We start from the raw sequence: 14,880 nt of genomic DNA, 5'->3' as shown, positions 1-14,880 counted from the left end.
GCTGGACACGGATGGGAGGGCAGGGGACAGAGGAAAATCACTGGATGTGGATGAGAGGGGAGGACAGGGGGCAAAGGAGAATCACAGGACATAGATGGGAGGGGAGGGCAGAAGAGAATTGCTGGACATGGATGGAAGTGAGGGAAGATAGGAAGGAGATGCACATGGATGGGGAGAGGAGAAATTCTGGACATGGAGGAGAGGGGAGAGTTGAAATGCTGGATATGGATGGAGGGGAGGGAAGAGAGAGGATGTGAGATGAAGTGAGATGAACATGGATGGAGGGGAGGAGAGAGAGGAATGCTGGACATGGATGGAAGAGAGTGGAAGGAGATGCATACCGACGGAGATGAGTGAAAGGGAAAAGAGGAGAAAAACTGCACATGGCTGGAGAAAATAGGCAAAAGCTGGATCCACTCTATACCTCCTCCAGTCAAGTCCGCGGAGGACCCAGCTTTTACCTATGGATGTAGGGCAAGAAATGAAGAAGAAAGGAAGAAAGTAAAGAAATAAATGGAAAGGAAGCCCTGGAAATGGAGTTAAGGGAGCAGACAGAGAGAGCAGCAGAATCAGAGACTGGGACTAATATGATTAGAAAAACAAAGTCACCAGACAACAAAGGTTGAAAAAATCATTTTATTTTCATTTTAGTGTTTGGAATATGTCCAATTTGAGAATGTACATCTGCTGTCTTATTTTGCAATGTACTGTATAGCAATGTTCTGTTTTTCTGGGCTTATGCTGCATGCAGAATCTGTATGCTAATTTGGTTTGTGTCATTTTAGGTATACTGGAGCTGTAATAGCTTACAGAAATTATTTATAATGAAAAAAAAAAGCTATTTTTCTTCTCCTGTACTGGTGTAATATTTTCAATGATTACTGTTTATATGCGCCATGGCTGGTAAATGGGTGTGGCTAAATGTGCCAACATTGTCCAGTTCAGCACACTATTAGCATGCAAGTTCATACAAAGTTAATTATGTTCAGTGCAAAATAAATCTGTTGGCTCAGGCTGCTTGCTATCTGAATATTCAATCACTGTTTCATTATTGCTACCAAGTATTACATATTAAGGGGATTCATTTTAATTCATTTATCTAGTCCTTACGTGCAGATGGTTTTGCTTTTTAAATCCAAAGGTTTCCTAGTATAGCATTTTTCATGTTTGAATTAGTTTTTGTATACAAGTTTTGCTTGATTTGTCTTTATTTGAAATAAAATAAAATGTTTAAAACATATCTTATCAACAAAGGGCAGGGCGGGGCTGGTGGGACTGGTGGGGGGGCAGCGAACTGGTCTGCACAGGGCCCCACAGTTGCTAAGACCGGCCCTGGCTACCACTAAATGTTTCTGCTGATGGGTGGGCCTGAGCCTTAATTGGGTGGGCCTCTGCCCACCCAGGCCCACCTGTGGCTACGTCACTGTCTGCTTGTCTGCTGATTTAAGTGAGACTTAATAAATACCGAGCTGCCATTGTGTGCCCTGCTCCTTCCTCTTTCCTGCTTCTCCTCTTCATGGTTCTAGGTGCACTCATGGAAGTGCATTTTGAAGTTTTGGTGGAGGCACTTCTTAAGTACCTCACTTGTGTTTCCAATGGCAATTTCCTCAGCCAGAAGAACTGGTGAAATCCAGGGTTTAGTAAAGTAACATCCATAAGTACATAAGTATTGCCATACTGGGAAAGACCAAAGATCCATCAAGCCCAGCATCCTGTTTCCAACAGTGGCCAATCCAGGTCACAAATACCTGGCAAGATCCCAAAAAAGTACAAAACATTCTATACTGCTTATCCCAGAAATAGTGGATTTTCCCCAAGTCCATTTAATAATGGTCTATGGTCTTTTCCTTTAGGAAGCCGGCCAAACCTTTTTTAAACTCCGCTAAGCTAACCGCCTTTACCACATTCTCTGGCAACGAATTCCAGAGTTCAATTATACATTGAGTGAAGAAAAATTTTCTCCGATTCGTTTTAAATTTACTACATTGTAGCTTCATCGCATGCCCCCTAGTCCTAGTATTTTTGGAAAGCGTAAACAGACGCTTCACATCTACCCGTTCAACTCCACTCATTATTTTATAGACCTCTATCATATCTCCCCTCAGCCGTCCTTTCTCCAAGCTGAAGAGCCCTAGCCTCCTTAGTCCTTTCCTCATAGGGAAGTCGTCCCAGCCCCTTTATCATTTTCGTCACCCTTCTCTGCACCTTTTCTAATTCCACTATATCTTTTTTGAGATGCGGCGACCAGAATTGAACACAATATTCGAGGTGCGGTTGCACCATGGAGCGATACAAAGGCAGTATAATATCCTTATTTTTGTTTTCCATTCCTTTCCTAATAATACCTAACATTCTATTTGCTTTCTTAGCCGCGGCAGCACACTGAGCAGAAGGTTTCAGCGTAGCATCAACGACGACACCTAGATCCCTTTCTTGGTCCGTGACTCCTAATGTGGAACCTTGCATGACTTAGCTATAATTCAGGTTCCTCTTTCCCACATGCATCACTTTGCACTTGCTAACATCTGCCATTTAGACGCCCAGTCTCGTATGGCCCTCTTGTAATTTTTCACAATCCTCCCGCAATTTAACGACTTTTAATAACTTTGTGTCATCAGCAAATGTAATTACCACACTAGTTACTCCCATCTCTAGGTAATTTATAAATATGTTAAAAAGCAGCGGTCCCAGCACAGACCCCTGGGGAACCCCACTAACTACCCTTCTCCATTGAGAATACTGACCATTTAACCCTACTCTCTGTTTTCTATCTTTTAACCAGTTTTTAATCCACAAAAGAACACTACCTCCTATCCCATGACTCTCCAATTTCCTCTGGAGTCTTTCATGAAGCTAGAAGAATGGTCTAACGTATGGCAATTAAAATTCAATGCGAAGAAATGCAAAGTGATGCACTTAGGGAGTAGAAATCCAAGGGAGACGTATGTGTTAGGTGGGGAGAGTCTGATAGGCACGGACGGGGAGAGGGATCTTGGGGTGATAGTATCTGAGGACCTGAAGGCGACGAAACAGTGCAACAAGGTGGTGGCCGTAGCTAGAAGATTGCTAGGCTGTATAGAGAGAGGAGTGACCAGCAGAAGAAAGGAGGTTTTAATGCCCCTGTATAAGACGTTGGTGAGGCCCCACCTGGAGTATTGTGTTCAGTTTTGGAGGCCGTACCTTGCGAAGGATGTTAAAAAAATGGAAGCGGTGCAAAGAAAAGCTACGAGGATGGTATGGGATTTGCGTTCCAAGACGTATGAAGAGAGACTTGCTGACCTGAATATGTATACCCTGGAGGAAAGGAGGAACAGGGGTGATATGATACAGACGTTCAAATATTTGAAAGGTATTAATCCGCAAAAAAATCTTTTCCGGAGATGGGAAGGCAGTAGAACGAGAGGACATGAAATGAGATTGAAGGGTGGCAGACTCAGGAAAGATGTCAGGATGTATTTTTCACAGAGAGGGTGGTGGACGCTTGGAATGCCCTCCCGCGGGAGGTGGTGGAGATGAAAACGGTAACGGAATTCAAACATGCGTGGGATAGGCATAAAGGAATCCTGGGAAGGAAAACAAAAAGTGAGGAGAGTGGATGAGGATACCAACAATTATATATTTATTTACTAAAAAATTAAAAATTAATAATTAAAAAATAGCAATGTACATAAAAACGACCCGACACGGCCGTGTTTCGGCCCGTAGGCCTGCCTCAGGGGTCTTTGCAACCTGAATTAAACAATGAAACAAAGGATATTGTTACATATATATCATAAACATGAATATGGTGAATGGAAAAACAGACATTAGATGAAAATATAACGTAAATCATTATGCAAATGACTAGAAAAATATCTGTAACTCGTTCTGATTGAAAACGATTTTTTGATTGAGAACGTTTTTGATTAAAAAACATAGATAGTACTTTAAATAATACATCATATATTTATATGCAAATGTTGAGGTTTATAATTGAAATTGTATAAAATAATGTATTATGAATATTTATACACATGAATTATACTTTGAATATATCGTATTGTAAAAATAAACATAAACAATGTATTTATAAGCAAATAATAAAATTATAATTAAAATTATGCGGAATGATATATTATGAATATTTAAACACATAAATAAATGCTTTAAATGTGACTTGTTATGAAAATAAACATTGTATTTATATTCAAATAATAATTAAAAGCCATATAAAATGATGTATGGGAATGAATATTTTTTTAAACGTGTATTGATCTTCACATCAAAATTTACACATCAAAATTTAACGTAAGTGTAATGTATTAATTATGCCCACATTTTGAAATCAAATGAATAAATTGTAAAATACCTTGGTGGATGTAACTCGGAATGTGTGCTCCAAGGAAAATAACAGGACACAATCCTCTTAGGTCTGTATATATGAGAATAATTGATTAAATGCAGGAAAATCAAAAAAGATGAAATGATGTAAAATGAAACAATAGAAAAAGTATATATTATGATGGCGTGTGCCTGAAAAGACGTGAATGCGAAACTGACGCCAGTGTAAAGTAAAGCATTAAAATAAAAGGGCGAATTGCTGAGTTGGGGAATGTTGGATAAATTATGAGTTCTATATTGAAAACTGAATATAATTGAGTCTCTGTGTATAGTCAAAAGATTGTGTGTGTAAACCTGGTGATATTATATTTAATCTAACCTATATAGGCTAGGAAAACTTACCTTCTCTCTTCAGAAAAATATATACAATATATATGTGAAGACAAAACGAACTTGTAAAGCTGTAGGAGAAACAAAAGAATGAAAGAAACTTGTAATACCACATGAGGAAGCAAAAACTGGTTGTTATTCGAAAAAGTAACGTAAGTTTATATAAAAGAAATGAAATGACGCGATTTAATGAGATAGCTGAAAAACGTGATTTGTGGGGCACGGAAGTCTCAGTGCTACCTTCTATAAAATCGATGTTACTAGTATAATTTATATATTCGAGACACTGGGATCTCTCTTATAACATCAACTATGTCAAAGCTGCTATGTTGTTTATATTTTGAATAACCATCGGGATTTAAGTCTTATGGAAAGATGTTGTAGGTCTACGGACGACGATCATTGAAAGATTTTTTGAGCGTTTATTTGATAAGTACTATAATATTGGTATATAAGTTCTAAATCTTTTGAAATTTTCGCCATTTTAGAATGACAATAGTCTGTAAGCTAAATAGAAAAATTGTATGCGTGATGGTTTAGTACCAAAGAGCGCAGGGAAAGTATTAGATCTCTCTGCTTACCTCCTCTCCGAAGAGATGTCTGCAATTGTGAAAATATATTGGAAAAATGGCGATGAAGTTAGTATCTCTTATATAGATGAAGTGGGGGAAATGACGTTTTTCAAAAAATGGAGGGAAAAAGTTAACGTATGGTTTTTAATTGAAGACTACTAATTGAATTAGGAAAATGGAATCAACCTATAATTTACTTAATCACGCTTGTTTAAAGAATGATGAAATGTGTTATTGCAATTTTTAGCTAAATTAAGGAGATAATGAATGAAAATAATTATGCATGTATAAAGGATCAACGCGTAGTATGGCCATGGTAGGAGATGAAATAAATGTTATCATAATTGAAAACTAAGAGGATAATTATCACCCACATTAGATGATAATTGCTAAACGTGATGAATGCTTGGTATAAAATAATTTGAGGTGTAAACTTGATCTGATTATTAAGTGATAAGTGGTGAAGGTCCTAAGTGCGTGTTTTGAGATAGTTTAGAGTGTCAACGTGATCTGCGTGTTGAATGATGTGGTGAAGAGACTTAAATATCGTGTATTTAAGTTTGCTAAAGACATACTATTGAAATATAAAAATATATTGGAAATATAAGTGGTGTGAATAGGTGAAAAATGAAGTAAGACATATCTAATGAATATGATTCAGTATAAGAATCATTTGAACTAGAGTAATGTCAACGATAAGTGAATCTGGATTTTGAAAAGAATGCACGTGTGGAGAAAAACTAAACAAACTTGGTCTCTTGTACTTAAATTCAATGAAAAAATGCTGAAATAAGCCGATAAGTGAAGAAAAATCTTTTAGTGATTGTGCACATCTAAATACTTGCATTAGTGAAATTGTAGAAGGTAGGACTAGAATTTACTTAATCGCGTTTTAATTAAAATCATGAAGCATTTAGTGAAATGTAAGAAGTGCCCATGATTAAAAAATGAAATTAATGCCATCATAATCGGAAACTTGTCTCGTTAGAAAGCTGATACGATAAAATAAAAATGAGTGCATATATGTAAATTTTTGAAGAAAATACTGCTTGAGATTATGAATTATATGTTTGAAAAATGAGATAGAAATTGGTTAAAATGTGATATGAAAAGGTTGAACTTAAAATGAAACGTTCCTGATAGATGTAAACTAAAAATTATTTTAGAACTGAAATAATATTGGATTTAGAGAAAACTGAATATTTGAAGAGAAAAGGACAAGCTAAGTGTCTCTAACTTAAACGCAATGATACTAACGGTTTTTGAGGGGGACGAACTGTTTGAAAAAACGGATTATTTAAAAATGAACGAAGTTGACTTAACGTGTCTGACTAAGATATTAATAAAAAAATATTAATAAAAAAATAATAAAATAAACAGAAGTGAAATAATTTAGAACCTTATATTTATGCAAAACTATGCAAAATAAAGCCACCTAGTAATTGAATTGGAATGTAATATTGATTGTGAAAAATATATACCCTATAAATTGTGTGTGAGAATGGGTAGAAGGATGAGATGTATATGAAATGGAGCAAAAATGCTTGTATGTATATGAATGAAAAAATGAGAAGAGTGGGCAAACTACTGGGGCACAGATCTGCCGTGATATGCTAACTACCTAGTGAAGTAATGTAAAAACTAAAATAGATGTAAAGATATTGAATTGTTAAAAGAAAAGAAAAAGTATAGATAAAAATGTGAAGAAGACTGTTAGAAAAAGGGAAATGCTTTATGTGAAATATTATGAAATATTGTTTAGTTATTTTGTTGTGAGTAGTGTACCAAATGAATGTAAAAGGGAAAGGTAATTAAAAGTCAAATCTAAAAAAACTTCCTATATGTATGGAAACCTCAAATGACAATTCTAACATTATGAACTACCTATCACAGTGACATATAGTTACAATAAAATATTTATAAAAATACATTATAATCGATTTCTGCATTAAGTCCATTGGGATGTAAACTGTGTGGTCTAACCATGGAGCGATACAAAGGCAGTATAATATCCTTATTTTTGTTTTCCATTCCTTTCCTAATAATACCTAACATTCTATTTGCTTTCTTAGCCGCGGCAGCACACTGAGCAGAAGGTTTCAGCGTAGCATCAACGACGACACCTAGATCCCTTTCTTGGTCCGTGACTCCTAATGTGGAACCTTGCATGACTTAGCTATAATTCAGGTTCCTCTTTCCCACATGCATCACTTTGCACTTGCTAACATCTGCCATTTAGACGCCCAGTCTCGTAAGGCCCTCTTGTAATTTTTCACAATCCTCCCGCAATTTAACGACTTTTAATAACTTTGTGTCATCAGCAAATGTAATTACCACACTAGTTACTCCCATCTCTAGGTAATTTATAAATATGTTAAAAAGCAGCGGTCCCAGCACAGACCCCTGGGGAACCCCACTAACTACCCTTCTCCATTGAGAATACTGACCATTTAACCCTACTCTCTGTTTTCTATCTTTTAACCAGTTTTTAATCCACAAAAGAACACTACCTCCTATCCCATGACTCTCCAATTTCCTCTGGAGTCTTTCATGAAGCTAGAAGAATGGTCTAACGTATGGCAATTAAAATTCAATGCGAAGAAATGCAAAGTGATGCACTTAGGGAGTAGAAATCCAAGGGAGACGTATATGTTAGGTGGGGAGAGTCTGATAGGCACGGACGGGGAGAGGGATCTTGGGGTGATAGTATCTGAGGACCTGAAGGCGACGAAACAGTGCAACAAGGTGGTGGCCGTAGCTAGAAGATTGCTAGGCTGTATAGAGAGAGGAGTGACCAGCAGAAGAAAGGAGGTTTTAATGCTCCTGTATAAGACGTTGGTGAGGCCCCACCTGGAGTATTGTGTTCAGTTTTGGAGGCCGTACCTTGCGAAGGATGTTAAAAAAATGGAAGCGGTGCAAAGAAAAGCTACGAGGATGGTATGGGATTTGCGTTCCAAGACGTATGAAGAGAGACTTGCTGACCTGAATATGTATACCCTGGAGGAAAGGAGGAACAGGGGTGATATGATACAGAAGTTCAAATATTTGAAAGGTATTAATCCGCAAAAAAATCTTTTCCGGAGATGGGAAGGCAGTAGAACGAGAGGACATGAAATGAGATTGAAGGGGGGCAGACTCAGGAAAGATGTCAGGATGTATTTTTTCACAGAGAGGGTGGTGGACGCTTGGAATGCCCTCCCGCGGGAGGTGGTGGAGATGAAAACGGTAACGGAATTCAAACATGCGTGGGATAGGCATAAAGGAATCCTGTGCAGAAGGAATGGATCCTCAGAAGCTTAGCTGAAATTGGGTGGCGGAGCAGGTGGGGGGAAGAGGGGTTGGTGGTTGGGAGGCTAGGATAGGGGAGGGCAGACTTATACGGTCTGTGCCAGAGCCGGTGATGGGAGGCGGGACTGGTGGTTGGGAGGCGGGAAATACTGCTGGGCAGACTTATACTGTCTGTGCCCTGAAAAAGACAGGTACAAATTCAAGGTAAGGTATACACATATGAGTTTATCTTTGGCAGACTAGATGGACCATGCAGGTCTTTTTCTGCCGTCATCTACTATGTTACTATGACTTGAGAAAACCACCAAAGAAGAGCATCTTCTACAGCCTCAGCTTTTCCCGCTCGTTTTTGTTTCCTGTGTGGATTTGTACTGTTTTGCCAGTCTTCCAGAAGCTGATCTTTCTGCTTCAAGATACATGAAATTTGACTGAGATTGACACCATATTCTTTAGCAATACATGCTTGACTTTGTTTGTTTTCTAATTTTTTAAGAACTTCTATTCGTTCAGCCAGTGTTAAAGTCTTACAGTTGCTCGACGATGACGACTCCAGTGTACACTCTAACAACATTCTTTTGCTTATTCTGCCTGTGGCAGTTAACCAACGAGATTTCAAATTTACTGCCCCTTTGTCACGTGCCACCGCAGTCCTCAGTTGGGCAGTCATCTTCCAGCACATCACACGGTTCTTTACAGCCCTTCTCACACACACAGCGGACTACATTACATTTCCCCAGATCTAGCAGCAGAAACAACACACAATGTCTCAATTCTATGAGACTGCCCACTTCCCCTCTGTCCTTAGTTCACTGACTGCACCTTGTGGACCTCAGAAAGGTCTTTCACTCTCAGTATACAAGTAATGTGCAGCGCACATAGGAGGAACTCAGTGACACCTTAAACAATTACTACTACTACTATTTAGCATTTCTATAGCGCTACAAGGCGTACGCAGCGCTGCACAAACATAGAAGAAAGACAGTCCCTGCTCAAAGAGCTTACAATCTAATAGATTAGATAGATAAACAATTCCCTGGATCTTGCCACAGCTCTTACATCCTGGCACACTCAGGGATACATGAACCCTTCTTGAGTGGAGAGATCTCTGATGGTTGGCTTATAGGTAAGATGCGCAAACAATGACACCACTACAACCCTGAGGGGTCCTTTTACTAAGGTGCGCTGAAAAATGGGCTGCACTAGTGTAGGCGCATGTTTTGGGTGCGCGCAGATCCATTTTTCAGTGCGCCTGTAAAAAAGGCCTTTTTAAAATTTTTCCCAAAAATGGATGTGCAACAAAATAAAAATTGGGGCACGTCCATTTTGGGTCTGAGACCTTACTGCCACCCATTGAATTAGCGGTAAGGTCTCACCCAGTAACTGTGCGGTGATCGTCTACGCACGTAGAATGACGATTACCGCCCAGTTTCTGCCACACGCAGGAAAATAAAAATTTTCTGGAGCGCATAGCGGAAACGCATAAAAAATGAAATTACCGCCCGGACCACACGGTAAGTCCAAATTGACGTGCGTAGGATGTGCCTACGTGGCTTAGTAAAAGGGCCCCTGAATGTCCTTATTCCAGAGCCTACCTCACCTCACCAGTGTGCAGGCAGGTGATGCTGTACCCCACCACGTGGCCCTGCTCTCCCACTTACCCCATGTTCATTCTTTCACTCTTCCCATCTCAATCAGGTGATTGGGGCTACCCTCAGAGGATGTGGCTGATGACCCCCATCAGTCCCAGCAATGAGACCGAGGAGTGCTACAACAGGGCATACCGAAAAACCACGCCCATCATCAAATGCACCATTGAACTGTTCGAGACACGCTTCAGGTGCCTAGATCGATCGATCTGGAGGGGAGCTGCTCTACAAACCAGAAGAGGCTGCAAAATATTCATGGCCTGCTATATTCTGAACAACCTGGCACTACAGCAAGAAGTATCTCTCCTTGAGCGACTGCAGCCATAGGATGAGGACAGGTGTCTCAATGCCTGTGCAACAAGGTATGTTGAGTAACACTGCTTGCCTCTGGCTGGCAAGATGTGTTCAGGTCACCAGTCCCCCACACTTCCTTCTCATCTGGAGGACCTGCTGCTCAATGATGCTCAGCTTTTCATTGCTGGGTTGGGAGCTGACACCAGCCTTTGCCTTGGCATTCCTGTGGAGTTCCTTTCACATCCCTGTGGTCCAGAGGAAGGCAACAAAAATGATATGGGGTTTGTGCCAAAAGACGAATGAGAAAAGACTGGATGACCTGAATATATATACCCTAGAGGAAAGAAAGGACAGGGGAGATATGATACAGACATTTAAATACTTGAAAGGTATTAATATATTCTTAGATTGTAAGCTCTATTGAGCAGGGACTGTCTCTCTCTATGTCAGGTGTTCAGCGCTGTGTGCATCTGGTAGCGCTATACAAATGTGTTTTATTTTTTTTATTTTTATTTTATTATTTTCAAATTAAATTGACAAGCAGTTTATTACATTGTCTTGAAACTCAGCATCATAATGTTATATAAAGTAAATGGATACAAATCAAGTAAAAAAAAACAAAACCAAAAGAAAATATTCCCACCTATTTACCGTCAGTATCCACTAAACTATTAGTCCATAGCATTCAAGTAATTTGCTTCCTTAGACCACATGTGATAAGGGGGGGACAGGCAAAAATAATAGAGAAGTTAATTATATTCAATTTTTTAACGAAGAACAGATGCAAATCCCAATCTCATATTTTATCAAGCTTTTTAGAATCTAAGAAGACTCTCAACTGGTCAGCCGTGAAAAAAACATACTTTGTTGAACCTAACCGAACTATACATTTACATGGATAGGCCAGTAGAAAAGATCCTCCCAAGTCCAAAGTTTTTTGTTTCAGTTCCAGAAAAGACTTTCTTCTCTGTTGAGTGGATTTAGTTACATCTTGAAACATCCAAACCTTGGCACCCGCAAATAAAGTAGCAGAGTTCCGAAAGTAGAGACGTAAAATTGCATTAAGATCTTGCTCAAAGGTAAATGAAATTAATAAAGTCCTTCGCTCCATATTAATATCCAAAGTTTGTTCTAATATTTCAGATATATTCGCCAAATCCAAACTTTTCTCTCCTAGACCACCTGGTTCACTCAAATCCTTTCCTTTCTTTTGGGGTAAATAAAAAATTTTGTTTATAGGGGGAAAACCTTCCTGGGGTAACTTCAATATCTCAAAAGAGTATCTTTTAAACATGTCCAAAGGTGATATCCCTGGGAGTCTTGGGAAATTCAAAACCCTTAAATTTAGGCGCCTGTTGTAATTCTCAAGTTGTTCTAATTTGTTATGGACATACAATTTGTCTTTTACAACAGTTGCCTTAAACTCAATAAGTTGTTCTGATTTTTGCTGCAGATCTTTAACTTTATCTGAGAGTTCAACTTGGATCTACTCTACTGAATCTTGAAGTTCCCCAACTTTAGTGGTTAAAATTGTAACCTCACCTCGAGACTCCTGTAAAGAAGCCTCCATTTTCTTCAATACCTGCCAGATAGTCTCCAGATTCACCTCCGCTGCTCTTCCTACGTTCCCCCCCAATACTGGGGAGGCTTGTTCCAGGAGCTTCTGTTGCTGCTCGAGGTCCCGCTCAGGGTTCTTGCTTCTCACACTTCCGGTGGAGCTCGAATCTCCCTCTCTTGCTGCAAACGCTGCTGGATGCGGAGGTATTTTCGAAGCTGGGGGAGGGGATAATGATGTTTCATTGGCCCGTAGAGAGTCCTCTTCTCCCGGACTCTCTAGCGCGGGTCCCGTCCCTCTCATTCCGAGTTGGGATCCAGCGGTTAGGTAACGCTCGAGGGTCGACTGGAGCGGGGTCGAAGATGAGGCAGGCGGGATTCCCATCCTCGTCGCGCCTTTCCTCTTTGTGTGCGGCATTTGTTTAGCGATAGCAGAAGAAAAAGAAAAAAAGAAGCAAAATGTCCACAAAGAGGCTCCGGAGATCTAAGAGCGTTTCCCCAAACCGCGGGTTGCATTCGCCATCTTGACACGCCCCCCCCCCCCCCTTTTTCCTTCTTGCTGCTATACAAATGTTAATAATATAGAAATAAATCTTTTCCAGAGAAGGGGAAATGGTAAAACTAGAGGACATGAAATGAGGTTGTGGGACGATAGACTTAGGAGTAATGTCAGGAAATTCTTTTTTGGTTGATGCTTGGAATGCCCTCCCGAGGAAGGTGGTAGAGACAAAAACAGTGACAGAATTGATGTGGGGTGAATACAGAGGATCTCTAATTAGAAAAGGGATGGGATTTGATATACTGCTTTTCTGTGGTTAAAATCAAAGTGGTTTACATATTATATACAGGTAATTGTTTTGTACCTGTATAAGGTCTCTACAGCCCAATTTCCTGCCCCTTTTTGCAGATGCTCACCTATCTACTCCATCTTTCTGTCAGAGCTTAAGACAAATCTGGTATCATATCCAAGTACAAAACAAACCACTCTACTGATTTATGTGAGGCTTAATAAAAACTGAGCTATCAGTTAAGATGATTCTAGGTGCACTTGTGGGGATGCATTTCAAATCTTTGGTGGAGGCACCTATTAATTACCTCAAGGGGCCCTTTTACAGAGTGGCAGTAAGCACAACGAAGGCTTACCACTCGCTCTTTTCAGACCACCACCAGCCCAACATGGCAATTTCCGAGGGAAAAAGAAAACCCCCGGAAATGGGTTGCATGGCGATAACCCGGCAGTAATCAGGCATCACCATGCACTGCCTGGTTACTGCCCGGTTAGCACAGGAGTCCTTATCGCCACCTCAATGGGTGATGGTAAGGGCTCCTCATTGCACGGCCATGCGGTAAGAGTTCTCTTACCGTATGGCCATGTGTGCCTGGGGTCTTTTTACCTGCTGCTGTATGCCCTGGCACACAGGAAAAACAGCCCCTGCCGCCAGCGCAGGGCCCTTTTTCCTGCAGCTTGGTAAAAGTGTAACAGGAAAATTAGCAATCACGAGACTGGAGGCAAATAGATCTAAGACAAGCAAACTTTATTTTGGCAGCCAAGACGCAGCTCTGAGTAGCCTCAGGAAGACTGCGTGACGTGTATCATTTGCCACAGATACTTATACACTTTTATCAGCAGTCATGCGCATTGAGCTCATAAAGCATTACGCAGACCTCAGGAAATCGAAACTTATCTCTACACATAGTTCACAGACAAAGGATCTTAGGCAGAAATTAAACTCAGCAGGTTAGGGCCGTTATCTTATCTGGTTTCCATAGCATCCTGTTTGCAAGGAGCTGTAGCTCAGTTCAGTTACAAGGTAAAATTTCCTTTAGCCAAGCACAATACAGTGTAGTTTATAGCAAAAAGTCCTGAATCTCCAGGTTCAATAAAAGCTACAGTAAAAGCTCCCCCTTACAATCCCCCCTTTGATACTTTATCATCTTCTTAATGGAAAGTATCACATTCTTGATCCGTAGGTTTGAGCACAGAGCTGGTGAGACCTTTGACCTTTCCAGAGCTCAAGCGGTGCGGCTATAAGTTGTAGCTGTGAGGAAGAAGAAGAAAAGGTTAGTCACTGGACTCAATCAGTTGGCCCTAATCCCCTGCTCCGGCTGCTGGTTTCTTCGCCGGGTTCGAGATGGAGGGTTCCTATTGATGTCCCCCCCCCCCCCCTTGTAGCCGGACTTAGCCGCAACAAGGGCGGGTGGCCTTCAGATTGGTCCTGCAAGGAGAGAAAGAACTTCAGTCAGTATTAGACAAAGGTACGGGGGAGTACATTTGTAGAGACATAATCTGTGCAACAGCCCTCTGGTCAGCAATGCGCTCCATTGTTCGGCGGACACAGGACAGCAGACAAGGTATCAAACAGGGTAAGAAAACAACACCTCCTAAGAGACAGACTCAAAAAAAATAACATCTTTTTCCACCAGGCACCTCCAAGCAAAGAGTCCCACCAGCTACCATCTAGCATAGATTTCCACCGTTGGACTGGTACGTGGGCAATTTTACGGATGTTAGTGGCTATGTTTAACAGTGCCTCCCTATTATCGTCAATCTCCAAACAGTAGTTAGATGTATTCCACTTACCACAAATCAAGACAAGGAGACAGTTACAAAGAAGGACACACAGCGTCATAAACATCATGATATAGTGAGAGATAATAACAAGTGTTAATGAAAGATGTAACCAGGTTTTTCTAAAACCAACAAAAGGATACTCAGAATTGCGACTCCGGTTATTAGCAAGCCCCAATGCAGAACCACAGTTTTGGATCAGAATCAGGCATGTGGAAGTGGTACCATTCAGTGTCCTGGTACGTGA

This window comes from Microcaecilia unicolor, chromosome 1 (assembly GCF_901765095.1).
Source record: "Microcaecilia unicolor chromosome 1, aMicUni1.1, whole genome shotgun sequence".
NCBI lineage: Eukaryota > Metazoa > Chordata > Amphibia > Gymnophiona > Siphonopidae > Microcaecilia > Microcaecilia unicolor.
Note: the sequence above shows the minus strand (reverse complement) of the source record.